General features: G+C 46.0%; 1 protein-coding gene across 6 annotated transcripts in view; it reads right to left on the bottom strand.

The window, feature by feature from the left end:
• The window catches only part of NRG4 (neuregulin 4), an 86386-nt gene that overhangs the window by 22047 nt on the left and 51427 nt on the right, over nt 1-12912 (bottom strand). For 2 of the 6 annotated variants that reach the window (XM_081876505.1, XM_081876503.1), the window contains 2 exons: nt 2394-2459; nt 3-64 (listed from right to left, as the gene is read on the bottom strand). The exons of 1 other annotated variant lie outside the window; for it this stretch is intronic. The gene's annotated coding sequence lies outside the window, so the exon portion shown is untranslated. Of the gene's footprint in view, nt 1-2; nt 65-238; nt 335-2393; nt 2460-3423; nt 6008-12912 lie in introns of those variants that run through there. 3 more of the 6 variants (XM_081876506.1, XM_081876504.1, XM_081876507.1) reach the window with 3 other exon arrangements.

The following is a 12912-nucleotide window of genomic DNA, read 5'->3' as shown; positions in this document are numbered from 1 at the left end:
ACGGTATAAATAAAATCAATGATGATTCTTGAAAGAACAATCAATTTCTTTATGTATCCTGATTCTGCAACAGAAACATTAAATGACAGCTCCCTGAATTACACTGGTTAATTAACAGTTCTTCTCTGTGGCTCATTTCTACAGCTGTATGTTCTATCAACTTTGTATATAAGGAAATAAAACTGAAAACAGTAAGAGGCATCAGTAAAAAAAAAAAAAAGCAGACCTGAGTGCTTACCTGAGTGTTAAAATTCCAAACTGCGTGCACAAAATGATGCATTTAAGTTAAAGAAAATGCAGTGTATTCAGCAGCAAGGTCTGGCATTATGTACTTGATGCTCAAAGCTGACAATTTATATGACTGCATAGTGCAACGTGGGTGAGGTTGAGGCACAGACAAAGGTGTACACAGAGGCCAGGTATGGGTCAGGAGAACCGCCCCTTTGTTCTCACAGCATTGCATACATGTCACTGTAACAGGGCTTTGATCGTAAAGCAAAAATGCACTGTCAGTGACATTTGACTGAACTTCAAAGCAGCTTCCAAATAGCAACATAAACAGAAGAAGCTAACTCTCTGGTTACAAACGTAAATTTAATACATGCTTACTTTGTTTAACACTTGAAATGTACCGTATTCTGTATTCTTAACAGATAGTTCCAAGCTACTTTAAAATGCCAGTGGCTAACCTTGCAGCTCTTAGAGGCAGTTCCATGACCTACATTTCAAATCAACTACTGCACCCAGGTTGATTAGATCTCTGCACCTGAACCTATACTTCAAACCAATTCCCGAAAGTACTTTGATTAGATCCATATAATCACCTTTAGGGCAACCTGTTGCCTGTGAATTACTTATGTGACAGTGATGCTATCTTTACTATCTCTTTGTCACATTTTTCAGAGAAAGCATATCCAAATTCTGAGGCATGCATATACGTATGTTTGTGGGAAGTTGGATAATAAAATTATTTACATATATTTACTTAGGGCACAATCCAGAATCATTACAAACTATTGGAGTTTTTGCATTTTAACTCAATGGGCCATAAACTGTAGCATTTAAATGCATACTGGCATATAATTTAAACTTTTTTAGGAATGCAGAATTTTTGAGAGTACCATTTCCAGCTTTTCTCAAGGATTAATAAAGGGAGGTAATATCAGGGGAGGGGTGGCGGAAGAAGATGAGCCATGGGAAGGGTTAGGAAACTGTGCTGAATGCAGACATACAATTTCTTCTATGTTGGTAATGCTTCTCAATCCCAGTTACCTGCTCTGGTTTTAAGCATTTAATAATAATAATAATAAATAATAAAATTTATTTATATCCCGCCCTCCCCAGCTGAAGCCGGGCTCAGAGCGGCTCACAACAATAAAATATCACCAAACTTAAAACTATGGAGAGACCTGGTTTGAACAAAGACATTGGATTCTTATCTCATTATACATGACAAAGCCATTTTTCACCTTCTCACCCCTTGCTTTTTCCTGTTAGACCTATTGCAGTCGTTAAGAGTCGTCAACAGGCTCATCGCAGCTATCTGCCAATCACCCATTCCCACCACCCTTCTGAGTAATACCCCTCCCCACCTTCTCACTATATAGAAGGGTCTGGAAACTTCTGTTTCAGTGTATCTGAAGAAGTGTGCATGCACACGAAAGCTCATACCTAGAACTAACTCAGTTGGTCTTTAAGGTGCTACTGGAAGGAATTTTTTTATTTTGTTTTAACAATAAAATAGTACAGCATTCTAAAATCATTTCATTATAAAATTAATTCAATTCAAATTGATTTACCAAAAAGTGCACACATAGCTCAGTGGTGGAGCACTCCCATTGCATGCAGAGGTTCAGAAGAGCCGTTTCCACTACGCAGGTTGGAGATTTACCCCTAAACCAGCAAAGGACACACTGCCCCAAATGTACTACCAATTCCATTTTGCACAGAGTATTCAGGAAAATAAATTTTTTCTGTTTTCTTCATTTGGGGTAGTTGCTATATTAATGGTGCAGTCCCAAACCTCTGGAAAGTTAGTATTGATTTCAGTGGGACAAAATAAATAATCCTTATGGCTTATAATCTTTACACCAAAACTGTAAAACCAAATGATAAAACATTAAATTCAAATAAATCCAGCATACTATGATTAATAGTTATTTGTATTAAACCAAATATTTGTGCATTTTTATTCAAAAATATGTACATTTGGGCAGTTTTCCTTGACCTTCATATTATTTGCATTAACTATAATGATATAGAAATAATCATTTAAATATAATTAGACAGAAATATTACTAAATCATTAAACCCATTACTGAACACACTGTAATAGTTTTCTGTGTTTTAAAAACATACACCTGCAAATATCTTATGATAAAATAGTAACATACATTTTAAAAAATTCTTTGTGCACTAGATTTGGAACTCATGTCGATGGTGATTTCAACTTTGTTCAGCTAGAAGAAAAACAGAAAGTAATTTCATATTTGCATTCTGCTTCTAAGCTTAATTTTTATGGCAAGTGTAACTACCCTTATTGTGCAAATAAATTCCTAGAAACAATATCATTTCTAAGAGTTTGCTTACATAATAAGGGAGGATTGTTCTCGTGTCTCTGGTTGTCATGAGTGCTGAATATATTGAATTTATTATCACCCCCCCAAAAAAATAATCCTGAAAATTGCAATTTGCTAAGGGTGTTGGATTTGTAGCTCTGTGGTTAACCAAAATTCCCAGGACTTTTGGGGGGGTGTGCTTTAAATGTACGGTCTGTATGCAGTCTGCATGTTCAGTTAGAGCAGACATGGCCAAACTTCGTCCTCCAGATGTTTTGGGACTACTCCAGATGTTTTGGGACTGGTCCGGTTAGCTAGGGATGATGGGGGTTGTAGTCCCAAAACATCTGGAGGGCCAAGTTTGCCTGAGTTAGACCAACCCAGAGTATTTTGAGGTAACAAACTACCCTGCTCTTTATTAGGTAGCAGAACTTACTTATAAACATTTCTAGTTCTGAAAAAGCACTAGTTGTGTCATGGAGCCAGGTTCTGTAAACTTCCATGTTCTTTCAAACAGCATTCACACACACACACGGGTTGCCACATGTCCGGGAAATCCCAGACATAATCTCTTTTCAGCACCAACATGTCCATCAAGGGGAATTTTACATTTTAAATGAAATGTCTGGGGTTCGGGGGATTTATTTATTTATTTATGGCTGGGGCTCTGGTAAGTTTAAATACGACCTGACACTCCATTGGGATAAAATACTATAAATCCTAGAGAGTCACTGTTTTTAATGATCTTGCAAATAGTTACAAATTATATTTCCTGTCTGCCTGAGATTTATGCTCAAATACTATGTTGAATCAATTTCTAGAATTCTAGATACAGTCAGCTAGATGTGAGGGGGAGGTCTCTCACCTGTCCTTCAAGCCACATGCAGTTTGGATGGGAAGCCATGGTAACTGCTCATACAAACTAGATCACTGTTTTGTTTTACAAATAGGCTGAACTGATGTGAAAAAAATGTATACGTCACTGAATCTCTAGCAGCAACTGATTGTCTAAAAAACATTTTGTTACATGTTGTAGGAAATTATCTTTCTATCTAGAAATGGCAGGATTACTCACTTTGTTTGCAAAATGATATCACTTTACTAGGAACCTTGTCATAAAAATGCTGTGACACACTGATTGACATAGTCAAGGAAGTAGTTTCCAGAATGGCATTCTGTGGCAGACTGTTGCTCCATGGCACAAGCGCACACACACTGCACATCCCCCAAGAAAAGTCCCTGGGAGCCAACAACTTCAAATAAAGTTCTGTACAAAAGTGTGCACCACTTGCTGTCGGCCGTGCTAGGATTGCCTTCTCCTGTCAGCAGTCAGGTGAAGTTGGCACAGGTATGACAAAACTGATACATTGCCCCCGCTTCTCTCTTTCACACACAGACACACACACTGGCGGAGGAAGAGGAGTGCGGGGGGAGCACAGTGCCCCCGGCAGCGCCATCCCGGTGGGGTGCCATCATGGCTGCCCCCTGCCCGCACTGGGCACCACACCCCCGGCAGGCGGCACGCCACGCCCCCCAGGACACGCAACAGCCCCACCCCCGCCTGCTCTCCGCCCCCTGGTGCCAGAGCATGAAACTCCGCCACTGCACGCACACACACTTGGGAAACAATTTCTTAGGTGACATAGGACTACTACTCTCCAGTTGAACCTACCCAAACCCTGAGATCAACTTCTGAGGCCCTTCTTCATGTGCCTCTTCCATTAGAAGTCCGGAGGGTGTCAACACAAGAATGGGCCTTTTCTGTGATGGCTCCCTGTTCCTGGAATGATCTGCCCAGGGAGGTTCAGCTAGTGCCTTCATTAACAGGCACCAGACAAAAACGTTCCTCTTAACATTTGATTCCCTTTTCAATAAGTTGTGGAATGGGGCATTATTGGGTTGTCTTTGTTTTTGCTTTTATTACGTATTCTATGTTTTTTATATTGTAATTTTATGTTGTGAATGGCTCTGAGATTTACAGGTGTAGGGCAGTATACAAATTTAATAAATAATAATAAATAATAATGATAACAATAATTTGGTGCTTGCCCTGAACGTAGAGATTGCTAGCTATGTATCTTTGCATTAGGACAAGAACTCTAGATACAGCGAGTTGCTACAATTCTGTGCAGATGGACTACTCTTATTTCTAGACAAGTGCAGATATTTAGGCAGGGCAACAGAAACATGAAAGGAAGAAGCCGGAATTACATTTTTGCAGATCAAGCAAAGCAACAACATCTTATCAACTTAACTCCTAACTTAACAATAATGTATTTATTGGCATGTCTTTAATTTACACCTCTATATATATTTGTCTCCTCAAACAGTTCATGGAGCTTGGAAATCAGAATTACGGTAATTTTCTACCTCTCATTTTATTTAAATATTTTCAAACTACTCAGTATTTCACCAAATAATAGTTTTCTGAAACCAAAGGCATATTTTTCTTGCATTTCTAGTAAACTGGACTAATTAGAGATAGATACCTATATTGATATGGGCTCTTATGCCCTCTTAGATATACCCCATGCATTTCTGTTATCATAGTAATGCAATACCTTCATGTAAATTAAAATGCCATTTATTATTATTATTATTATTATTAAGAAATCTACATCAAGGTGGATGTTAAACAAAAGCTACTAGAAGTAGCTCTACACATTTTTCTGTTATCTAAATGTTCCTAGAACATAAATACTTCCAACTTCCATTTTGAGACTACAATGCAACAAGCATCTCAATTTCTATCTTTAACAAAAGCAAGGAAATGGGGGATGTTGTAGCAGCTAAAGCAGTGCCTCAGTTCTTCACTTGTACTGCCAGAGGAATGTTGGCCTGCCAAATAAATGGCATGATGAGAAGTAGCTGTGTCGTTCATAAATTGGGGTGGAGGTGGTTAAAAGATGAGAGGATCCCTCACATCAACTGAGTAACAGGTGCATTATTCTTCTGTGCTAATAATCCCTGAGAAGAACCTGTGCAATATGTTACTGGGGGGATGAGGGTAGAGACACTAAAAAGGTAAACATTTCTGTCCCCTTAGGAAGAGCTCTCATCTTACGGAGTGCATCTTTTGTTTCGTCAATCCAACCTTGAAATAGAAAGAATTCTCGCCTTCAAGCTGTTTGCAGCCCAGTTTAACGGAATTCTTCATATGGCCCTGACAGAAGTGCTAAAGGCAAAGCTGCAGGCAAAGCGGGATAGACAGACTCCTTTGTCAGGATTTTGTCTGATCTGCCCTTAGAGCAAGCCATATTTGGCCACTAATGAGGTCCAGTGCCGAGGGCCTTCTGGCAGTTCCCTCGCTGCGAGAAACCAAGTTACAGGGAACCAGGCAGAGGGCCTTCTCGGTAGTGGCACCCGCCCTGTAGAACGCCCTCCCAACAGATGTCAAAGAGAAAAACAACTACCAGACTTTTAGGAGACATCTGAAGGCAGCCCTGTTTAGGGAAACTTTTAATGTTTAATAGATTATTGTATTTTAATATTCTGTTGGAAGCCACCCAGAGTGGCTGGGGAAACCCAGCCAGATGGGCAGGGTATATATTATTGTTGTTGTTGTTGTTGTTGTTGTTGTTGTTGTTGTTATAGCTGGAGATCAGGTGGTTTCCAACTATTAAGTCTTTAAAAAAATATATTTATTCTAGTGCCGAAGCTGTGGTTCTTTGGGGATTTGGAATGGCTCCCCAAGTAGTTAGCAGCTAGTAACTTTTAAGTGTTCATTCCATTTAGTTGCTGGAAGTTACTTGCTGTGCAGAACACACTGACTCTACCTTGTCTATTATGGGCAATACACCTGTGCAAGGATCACTCTGTGTGAGGATCATTTTGCTTTGTTGATCATTGCCAATTATCTTTTCACCCCACCAAATGTGTAATGCTGCTGATGCAAAGCTCTCTCTAGGACAGTTATCAATGCAACCTGTTTCTGTTAACATTCACTTTCAGCTACGATCCACTGGATGCCATAGTCACCACTGATGTGTTATGAATTACAGTGATAAAAACTTTAGATTGTATAAGCTAGTTGCTTCATGTTTTTATTGTATCCATTTTATTTATTTATTTATTTTTGCAGTTTTGTTTTCCATGGATGCTAGTCTAGTAACCATACCTACACAGAAAACCATCCCTGAGGCCTCTCTGGTGCATGCAGGGAAGTGTGTTGTTACAAGAAGATTACATTAACTGATTACAGTCAGGTTTTACTAGAGTGAGAGAAGATGCCTTCCTCCTATAGATAGTTCTCTACCACACGTAAGCCATTTTTCTTTGTCAACGGATTGTTATCACTTCTCAAAACGAGTATTCAAAGAGTAGAAATGACGGCTGTAAAACCTGGAGATAATAGACCAGAGTAAAAACTACACAATTTAATAACCAGCTCTGTTCCTTTTTAACTCTTGAGGCACTGGCTTCTGTACAAAGAACACTTGTAGCTCTAACACTTGGAAGTCCCATTGGTAAGAGTGCTGGTTTTGCCCTTTACAACACTGTAAAACAGTAATTAAACTAAAGCATTGTAATAGTTGCATTAATATAGCGTTCTAGTACTGGCTGTCAACACTCCTTGCAGGTGTTACTACCAGAGGTGGTAGTAATTTCTGTACATGGTACTATTCTCTTACCAACTTTAATATATCAGTCCCTCACAAACTATAAAGTATAATAAATAAGCATTCCAAATCTCTGCAAGTCAATAGATTGTATTCAGCTAAGTTTTACTCAGAGCAGACCCACTGAAATTAAGGGACCTGAAATATACTCAGAGTCGCAAAGTGATTTCATGCTCTTTATTCAGCTCATAGTGGTGAGGAGGAATGAATGAATGTCCCCTCAAAGTATCTGCTTTATATACATTATTTACACAATGGGCTGCACATGATTGGCTAATTCCAGGATTCTACTGTAGGCCAATCAGGTTGTGGATTCACTTCTATCTGGAGCATGATTGGGTGGTTCCTGCTAACCAATCATACTGCTGCATTGTTCTAGGACCAATCAGACTGCTGCATTCTGAATCCTATTGTTCTAGGACCAATCAGACTGCTGCCTTTTGGAGCCTATTGTTCTAGGACCAATCAGACTGCTGCAGTTTGGATCCTATTCAACTCAGTACATAACACCCCTCCCCTCTAAGTTCCAGTCCTGCCCGGAAGGTCGCATTCATAGTCCTCAAGGTACGCCGGTGGCCTACGTGTGCGTTGCGGCCTGGGGTGTTCCCTGGTCCGGGGTTCAGGTTCTGGCTCGTGTTCCAAGGATGGGGCTGTTTGGTCTGGCGCAACCGGCTCGCTCAGTCGTGGTTCTGGTTCCGGTGTCCTTTCGGCCTCGCGGGTCCTCTCTGTATTTACTGATTCTGCCTCTCCTGCTTGCCCCTGCTGCTCTATGGGCCTCACTGCCCCACTGTTCCCTTGGGACTCCTCTGACCTGTCCTCCTCCTCCTGGTTTTCTCCCGGGAATCGTCGCCGTATCTGGTCGCAGTGGCGGCGCCAGCATTGCCCCCCATCTGTTAGCACCTCGTACGACACGGGGCCCGTGACCCTGGTGACTGTGGCAGGTACCCATGCAGGGCCTGCCCCAAAATTCTTTGCGTACACTGGGTCCTGGGCCTCGAAGGTCCGGGGGTTCCTGCCTTCCCCCACCACTACCTCATCCTGAGCTCTATCGGGGTGAAGGCGGTCCAATCTGATTGCAAGGCGCCGACCCATTAGTAGTTCAGCGGGGCTCCGGCCAGTCGTTGAGCTGGGGGTGCTGTGCTGTGCTAGAAGGAATGTGGCAAGGCGGTACTCCCAATCCCCTTGCGTCATGCGGCGAAGGGTGTCCTTGGTGGTCCGCACCATGCGTTCTGCTTGGCCATTGGTGGCAGGGTGGAATGGCGCCGAACGGATGTGGCGGATGGCGTTCTGCACTGTGAAGGTTTGAAATTCTCCTGATGTAAATGCAGTCCCGTTGTCTGAGACGAGAGTGTCAGGGAGCCCGTGGGTTGCAAACAGCCTGCGTAGTACCCGGATGGCTGCGGACGTAGAAGTGGACGGTACCAGTGCGACTTCCAGCCATTTGGTGTAGGAGTCCACCACTATGAAGAATGTTTTCCCCTGAAAGGGGCCAGCGAAGTCCACATGCAGGCGTGACCATGGTGCTCGGGCGGACTCCCAGGACTGGACTGGGGCCCTTGGGGGATCTGGGCGGGATTCCTGGCAGGCCTGGCAGTGTTTGACCCAGGCCTCTATCTCTCCGTCGATCCCCGGCCACCACACATAACTCCTGGCAAGGGCCTTCATTCTTACTACCCCTGGGTGTGTCTCGTGTAGGGCTGTGAGGACCCTTTTGCGGAGGGGCTGGGGAACAACGACCCTGCTTCCCCATAACAGGCACCCCTTGTGGGCTGACAGTTCATGTTTGCGGGTTGTGTAGCCGGCGAATTCTGGCCCGGGGCTGCGGCTGGGCCATCCCCTCCACACCCAGTCCAGGACCCGGGAGATGACCCTATCTTTCTTGGAATGGTGTGCAACTTCTTGTGCCTGAATGGGGCGGTCAGGAAGCAGCTCCAGGCTCATAACCTCTTGTGCAGGTGCTGGGTCGGGGCCTGTTTCCGGTAGTGGTAGCCTGCTGAGGGCGTCTGCATGGCCCATCGCCTTTCCAGGGCGGTGAATCAGTGCATACTGGTAGCTGGCAAGGAAAATTGACCACCTGAGGACGCGAGGAGACAGCACTTGGGGGGTCTGCTTTTCGGGGGCAAACAAGCCAAGCAACGGCTTGTGGTCAGTCACCACGGTGAAGGGCCGCCCGTACAAGAAATCATGGAATTTTTTTACTCCCTTCACGATTGCCAGACCCTCCTTGTCGATTTGCGAGTAGTTCCGCTCGGTTTCGTTGAGTGTCTGGGAAAAGTATGCTACCGGTACCTCTCTTCCATCCGGGAGTTGGTGTCCCAGGACAGCGCCGATGCCATAGGGCGAGGCGTCGCATGCTAGCACCACCGGCAGCCTCTCGTCGAAGTGTGCCAAGACCGAGTTTGAGACAAGCAAGTCCTTGACTGCCTGGAATGCGGCCTCCTGGCGCTGGCCCCACACCCAAGGGGCCCGCTTGTCCAGGAGTCTGTGTAGGGGCTCCGCTACCGCCGCCTTGTGGGGAAGGAAGGAATGGTAAAAGTTCAATAATCCCAAGAAGGCCTGAAGTTCAGTCTTGTTCTTGGGCGCTGGGGCATCACAAATGGCCCGTACCTTGTCCCCAGTCGGGTGAACCCCTTCTGCATCCACCATAAATCCCAGAAAGTCCACTTGAGGCACTCCTAGTAGACATTTTTCCCGCTTCACCTTGAGACCCGCCATCTGGAAACGGTGCAGAACAGTGCGGAGGCGGTCCTCAAACTCCTCTGGTGTGGGCCCGGCAATCAACACATCATCAAAGAAGGGGGTGACACCAGGAATCCCTTTAAGGAGAGAGTCCATTAGATTCTGGAATATGCCTGGTGCCACGCTGACCCCGAATTGCAGCCGCTTTACCCTGAACGCTCCTCTGTGCGTCACAATCGTCTGTGCCTCTGCTGTGGCCTCATCTACTGGCAGCTGTTGATATGCTTGGGCCAAGTCCAGCTTGCCAAAAATTTTCGACCCAGCCAGGGTGGCAAGGACATGGCTGACCACTGGCACTGGGTATGCATGGGCCATGAGGGCCTTGTTTATGGTACATTTGTAGTCTGCGCAGATGCGGACCGAACCATTAGGCTTGACGGGTGTGACGATTGGGGTTTCCCAGGGGGCATTAGGCACCGGCTCCAGCACTCCTTGCTCCACGAGTCGGTCCAATTCCTCGTCTATACGGGGTTTCAGGGCGAATGGGACCCGGCGGGCCTTGAGCCTGACTGGTCGTACTGCGGGGTCAAGCTGTAGAGCAATGGGGGGGCCCGTATACTGTCCCAATTTCCCATCAAAAACCCCCGGAAACTCCTTGCATATGGCGTCCACGTCCACTTGTAAGCTCATGTGGTTCACCCCGGTGATGGCTAGTCCCAGTGGTCCAAACCATGCCAACCCCAGTAAGCTAATGTAGGGGCCCTTGACCACAAGCAAGTCCAGTTGCCGCGTCCGCCCTCGGTATTGCACCCTGAAGGTCCCCACCCCCATTGTGGGGACCTTACGTTTCTGGAAGTCCCGGAGGGTGAATGGGGCCGGCCTGAGTTTGGGACCCCCAGTAGGACACAGTTTCCTTAAGGTCCTTGCCGAGATTATGGATAGAGTTGAACCCGTGTCAAGCTCCATGCGGCATGGGGCCCCCTCTATCTGTACCTCTACATAAATTTTCTCTACGTTGGGGTGGGGCAACTGGTATACCTGGAAGTCTGTGAGCTCCGTCGAGTTGCCTTGGTGCGTTGGGCCCCGGGACCTGGGGCTCTTGGATTGGTCATCTGATGCCTGGCTTCGGGTGGGCCAAGCCCGACACACCCGGGCGATGTGTCCCAATTTTCTGCACTGCCTGCACTCTGCGTTGCGGAAACGGCAGGTCCTCCTCTCGTGACTTTCTCCACAGCTTGTGCAGTTCCCTCTTCTCGTCGAGGCAGCTGTGGTATGTGGGCTGCTTGAGTGCGCTGCTGTACTCGGTGCACCTCCTCCCTGTCGGATCCCGAGTCGTTGGTGAGGTCTTCGTGGTGGACCCTCGGTTGGGACGGCTGGCTCAGCCGTGCCTCTTGCGTCGACCTCTCAGCAGCTTCCGTTGCCAGGGCCTCCTCCAGAGCGACCTGGAACGTTAGGTTCTTCTTAGCGTAGAGGCGTCGTTGCAGCTTCTCATCCTTCAGGCCACCGACGAGGCGGTCACGAAGCATGTTCTCCAGCTCTGAGAAGTTGCAGAACCGGGCAGCTTGGCGGAGAGAGGTCACAAACCCAGTTATGGTTTCCCCAGGGGCTTGCCGCTTTGCGTAGAAGGCATTTCGACGAGCCACCACTGAGGGCTGTGGCGAAAAGTGCCCCTTCAGCTGTTCCATTATTGTTTTGTATGGAACAGTAGCGACGTCTTCAGGCGCAAGGAGAGCCCGGGCGATTTCAAATGTCTCCTCTCCGCAGACGCTGAAGAATATTGCCCTCTTCTTGGCGTCTTCTTCATCGGTGACCCCTTTGGCTTCTAGGAGGAAGGTGAAACGGGAGGCGTACGCTTCCCAGTCTCCAGATGCTGGGTTGAATGGCGAGAAGCTGCTGTCAGTTGCCATTCTGAGTTCCTTGTGTCCCGGAGCTGAAGCCTGGATACACGGTGCGAGGCAGCGGTGCGGCAGGTGGCGGTGCTGCGGTGCTGTGTGTGGCAGTCAGCTCAGCGGGATCCCACCTTCGTCGCCAGTGAAATATACTCAGAGTCGCAAAGTGATTTCATGCTCTTTATTCAGCTCATAGTGGTGAGGAGGAATGAATGAATGTCCCCTCAAAGTATCTGCTTTATATACATTATTTACACAATGGGCTGCACATGATTGGCTAATTCCAGGATTCTACTGTAGGCCAATCAGGTTGTGGATTCACTTCTATCTGGAGCATGATTGGGTGGTTCCTGCTAACCAATCATACTGCTGCATTGTTCTAGGACCAATCAGACTGCTGCATTCTGAATCCTATTGTTCTAGGACCAATCAGACTGCTGCCTTTTGGAGCCTATTGTTCTAGGACCAATCAGACTGCTGCAGTTTGGATCCTATTCAACTCAGTACATAACAGGACCCATGTCATGTCCATTAATTTCAGTGGGCCTGCTCTGAGTATGGCTAATATTGTATATATCCCTATACGCTCCTCCCCCTGAACCACATTGCTTCAGAAATGCTCTTAAGTGTGTCTTAGAGTGTCCAGATGGAGCTGTTTCTGCATCGGGAGGATTTATGGCCTCTGATAAGTGAACAGACTCCAGACAACCCCAATGCTGCGTGTCTACAGAAGGATGAGCGAGCTCATGCCACTATCATCCTGGGTTTGTAGGACAGTCAACTCGTCAACGTGAGGGCGTTGCTGAAGCTAAGCAGAGCTAGCAAGCATTGAGAGACATTTATGTTAAGGCTACAACAGCAGCAAATACCACCTGCTAGCTATAAAGAAAATATTTGTGGAGCTGCAGGAACGAGACATTGCAAAGGTGCACGTCATACCGCCAACCCTAAATGAAAGTTGGGACAATTTTGTGATGAGCCTGGAGGCGATGCCTGAAGAAAATCTTTCCCTTGACAAAATGGGTAGGGCTATAGCTCGTGGCAGGGGACACCCTTTGCTTGCAAAAGGTTCCATTTTAAATCCCCTGCATCTCCAGGTTGGGCTAGGAAAGAAGTTTTCTGAAACTGCAGGGCCAAATAAATACTGTAGATGGGGGGACTGAGGCT

This window comes from Podarcis erhardii, assembly GCF_964252035.2.
Source record: "Podarcis erhardii genome assembly, chromosome: 9".
Lineage (NCBI taxonomy): Eukaryota > Metazoa > Chordata > Lepidosauria > Squamata > Lacertidae > Podarcis > Podarcis erhardii.
The sequence above is the reverse complement of the archived record's forward strand: the minus strand, read 5'-3'. Positions and strand labels throughout refer to the sequence as shown.